At 55.3% G+C, this 4,407-nt stretch overlaps 2 protein-coding genes across 2 annotated transcripts in view; one reads left to right on the forward strand and one right to left on the reverse strand.

Annotated features, from left to right (window-relative positions):
* Positions 1 to 4,407, forward strand: part of TAX1BP3 (Tax1 binding protein 3) — a 165,234-nt gene that overhangs the window by 22,515 nt on the left and 138,312 nt on the right. The gene's annotated exons all lie outside the window — the stretch shown is intronic.
* Positions 1 to 4,407, reverse strand: part of SMTNL2 (smoothelin like 2) — a 26,860-nt gene that overhangs the window by 21,101 nt on the left and 1,352 nt on the right. The gene's annotated exons all lie outside the window — the stretch shown is intronic.

Genomic DNA, 4,407 nt, shown 5'->3' on the forward strand with positions numbered 1-4,407 from the left:
CCAGAGGGGTTCAGGCCACCCACCCCCAATGGGCCAGAGGGGTTCAGGCTGCCCTTCTGGAAGGAAGGAAGGAAGGAAGGAAGGAAGGAAGGAAGGCGGCCATAGATGCATTTTTAAGATGCCTAGAAGAGAGAGTAGGCCCAAAGTACTGACTCCCAGACAAACAGAGCCACCTGGAATATGACCTGTGGAATTCCTTCTGTCTCCCAAAGGAAAGTCAGTTCAGTACAGGGGAGCTGGCAAGCCCCTTCTCTTCTCCTATACAGAATGGGGTCCTTACCATAGCTGGCATTTGTTAACATGAGAATTAGGGGGAACAGAAGTTGGGCTGAGGCCAGGAAGGCCCAGATCTGCAGCGCTGCTGGGAGCACGTCTGCACAGACACTCCCGTGACCCCGTGTGCTCCCAGCCTAGGGAGCCTTCCCCAGGACACAGAAGAGCTTAGCCTCAGCCTGGGCCCCTTTCCTCCTCAGGCCATGGCTTGAAGGACTTGATTTAAACCTCTCCCCAAAAGGGCTCACTTGGTTTTAAAAATAAAGTGGCTGGCTGGCTTCGAAGGAGAGATAAGGCTGAGCCTGGCTTGTCTCACACAAAGGCATTCTGGAGGGGCCTGGGGCCCAGAGGGCACTGCTCTGTTCCTCTCTCAGCTAATGGTGTTTGAAGGTGGTCCCAGGTAACTTCTCTGGAGACCAGACCAGCCTCCTCAGCCCATCCAGTCAGGGGAAGCTCCCCCCTGAAATCAGTGGAGCCTCAAACAGGACTGAGCTTGGATGGACAGAAATACCCAGCTTTTCTCAGGCTCCCCTGGCTCTCTGCCAGTCTAAGTTCTAACAGAGCAGTGAAGCTAGCAATGGCAAGAGGCCTGAAAGGCCAAGCACCTCATTTTACAGATGAGAAAACTGAGGTTCAGGGAAGACAACTTATCTGAGGTCACCCAGGCAATAAATGACACAGGCAGAATTTGAACCCAGGTTCTGACTAAAGAGCCAGGGAGTCTCCCCAAGTGCAGTCCAGGACCCGTGGCAAGTCATGGGAGTGAGTATGGGGGGGGGGGGGGGTCCTGCCCTTGGCCACATAGCTGCTTGTTCTTAACTCCACAAGTGTCTGGGCAGATTCCCCACCAGGACATCAGTCACTTCTCAGGGAAGGGACCCTCCACCTCATTGAGCCCACAAGTACCTATGAGGCTGGGCCTGGAGCAGTGAATCAGAGGCGCAGCATGAAGCTGGCCAGCTGGCCCCCTCTTAGGCCCACTCCCCCAGGGTCCGAACTGTGAAAAATGATGGAGGGATTCTGGCTAGTCAGGCTGGGTCTCCCACGTCCTTGAAGAAGAGTCTCTTCACTGGATTCTACCATTTCCTCAAGCCATCATCCCCCTCCTCAACTTTTCTGCCAAACTCCTGAGCATCTGCTTACCTTTATTCAATGACCTCTTTAGAAGAGCCCATGCACCACCTCCCCACCTCCAATGGTCTTTTCTAGGGACCTCCCTGCCTCCCCCACAAGCAGGCTCCCATCCAGACACAAAGGCCCACCATCATGTCCTCTCTGCCTTCTCTCCTCCAGGAGAAGTAGGCCCAGTTCCTTCAGCTGCTGCTCCCATGCCCAGGACTCAAGCCCTTCCCTGGCTCGGCCTTCCTCTCCTTGTCCGAGTCTTTCCTGGGCCCTCTCCTCTGGTTTCTAGGACGGCTCAGTCTTGGTTCTCCAACATCTGGGTCACTTCCCTTTCTAAGGGGAGATCTGGCCTTCCCCCTCCTCATTTTACCACACTAGTGTCCTTGACTACATGCATTGCCCAATGGTCATGGAAATCCCTGGGCCACTTTGCTGGATGGCCCCACCATCTCCCCTTCCTCTGGGGAGGTCCTCAGGCTCTCCCACACCCCTGCTGCCAAGCCCTGTGCATTGTCTCTTTACAACATTTTCCCTCCAACTCTCACCTGACCCCTTTGCTCACACACTCAACAAGGCAGCCTAGTTTACTTATGTAAGACAGGTCCCTGCCTTGAGGAGCTCAGGGAGCAGGGGAAAAGAACCCACATACAAGAGAAGCCCTTTTCAGGTCAGGTCTGAAAGGCAGAAGGTCGACCATTACCAATGGGGGGAGGGGGGAATGAATCAGGGAAGGCTTTCTCAAGGGAATCCATTTGTGTGGGACAGTGAGTGATTGAACAGGGAGGGATGGCGGAGGCATCTGTGACCCAGGAAGATGGGCCATCAGGCTGGCATGGAGGGGGCAGAGGACAGAAGAGGGACAGATAGATTGAAGCCAAGGAAGAGGGAAGAGTGGGAGGATAGACTAGGAAGAGAACTGTGGGCCAAGAACAGAGTCAGAGCTGGCCAGGAGAGGCAGGAGAATGGGGGGGAGGGGATCCATCAATAACACCAAAGGGAGAAAGCTTCTAGGAGTAAAGAGTGAGTTGGATGCTTGGCAGATGTGGGCTCACACAATCTCCAGGCCCTCAACTCCCCAAGCAAGGCACTTCCCTGCTAACACCAGGAAATCCCCCTCCATTTCCAGCCTTTCCCTCCTCGGCACTGGTGGTAGTCATTCCATCAAAGATCACAGCCCACACCTGGGGGAGCTCCCTTCTCCCCTCTCACCTCTGGGGATCTGGATCTTCTCACAGGGCTCCCCACCCAGTCAGACAACCCTTCTAGAATTAGTATTAATAGATGGACCCCCCCCCCCCACAAGCTCCCTGAGGGCAGGGGTTGCTTCCTTTATGGCCTCCAGCCCTCCAGGGTCTCACTAGACAGAAGTAAATTAAAGTGAATGGCCCCCATAGAAAAGGAAAGGCCAAATTCGATTTTATGAAGATACTGTACCTCCCCCACCCTCCAGGGCAAAGCCAACCACTCTGGCAGATGACTCTCAGGCTCATGCCCAGTTCCAAGAAGGAGAGCAACCAGGATGCAAAGGAGACACAGATTCCCCAGGTGGAGGAGAGGCCTAGGGAGTGGTCAGGGCTGGAAGGCCCTTCCACACCAGGCCCAGCCCACCCCATGGCCATCTCCATGCCTGGCTCACCATACGTCTAGGCCTGAGAGGCCTAGTGAGAGCCTTCTCTTGCCCACTCAGGGGCCAGTCAACCCCAACTCTACCTCTGGGGCATGCCTTCACTCTCCACTGGACCAGAAGCCCCTGGAAGGCAGGCTCTGTATGGTGCCCATTTTTGTTCATGGAGTATGTGTGGGGGGGTGGCAGGTGCCAGCAGGGAATACATGACCAGAGTAGGAGATAAGATGTGATGGCCATGGGAAGCTCCAGTCTGCTTCTAGAATCCACCCTGATGGTGGTGCCAAGCCAGACTGGGCAGGGAGGGTGGTGGGAAGAAAGGTCAGTCCCAAGCAGCCCCTGGCTCCTGTGAATTCAGGTGCCCAGGGTGCACTCCCCACCCATGGGAGAATTCAAGCAACACTGATACCTTAGGATGGTGAAGGAGCCCAGAGGAGGGGGTGTGACTTAACCAGGGTGACCCCAGTTCTGCTCCAAGGTCCTACTTCCTCTTCCCCAGGCCATGAAGCCTAGCACTCTCAAGGACTCAAATCCCTCCTCAATTCTATGCATGGGTTAGAAGCCTAAGACCCTAACAAGTGGCCTTTGCCCTGGTGGGAGTGAGAAGCATGGTGCCCAAGAAAAGGGAAGGAGGAAGGGCAGGGACAGGGAGACTGGCACGGGCCACCTTGGAGAGAAGGACTGAGTGATCAAGAGGCCAGAAGACAGACAGGGTCGGGGAACTAGACAGAGACAGTCTATAGCTTCTGGACAAGTCATCCAAAAGCTTAGGCAGCTTTGCTGAGAGGGAGAAAGGCCACTTCAGCCTCACTTGTGTCTTCTTCCCCAGGATTCCCCTACTGGGTGGCCTCTGAGGTCTGAAGGGACTTATCAGGACCTGGGCTGCCTGGGATCTCCATACTTTGGCTGGGGGTCTGCTAAGCCACCCAGGGAGTCTGAACACTGGGCTGGCTGCCTCCTCAAACTGGAAGCACTCACCTGGACCCACCTACACACAGGGGAGCAACCCTGCCTTGGTCTCCAAGCCTGGAGACTCATGGTTAATCAGTGAGGGCCAGACCCCACTCTCTTCATCATGCCTCAATGAGTAGTCACTCTTTAAAGCCCTAGAAGGCTGTGGGCCTTCTCCAAGGCCATCCCTTCCATTTGGAGGCCCCAAAAGGCTTTAACATTAGGATAGCCCAGGGTCCCAAAGGCCCTCTTCCCCTCAGGAGGAGGAGCCTCCCCAAGAGATTCAAACCCTTGAAGCTGAGAAACAGGTGGACCCAGAGCTGGCCAGTCCCAGCTGGGGCTCTCCTCCAAGCCCTTACCCCACTGCCCATGCAAGCACACGCACACACCACACCACATACACACACACCACACACCATACACACACACCACACATA

The sequence above is a fragment of the Petaurus breviceps genome, unplaced genomic scaffold, assembly GCF_028583685.1.
Source record: "Petaurus breviceps papuanus isolate PSGF00001 unplaced genomic scaffold, PetGlider_PUasm1.0 173, whole genome shotgun sequence".
Classification (NCBI taxonomy): domain Eukaryota; kingdom Metazoa; phylum Chordata; class Mammalia; order Diprotodontia; family Petauridae; genus Petaurus; species Petaurus breviceps.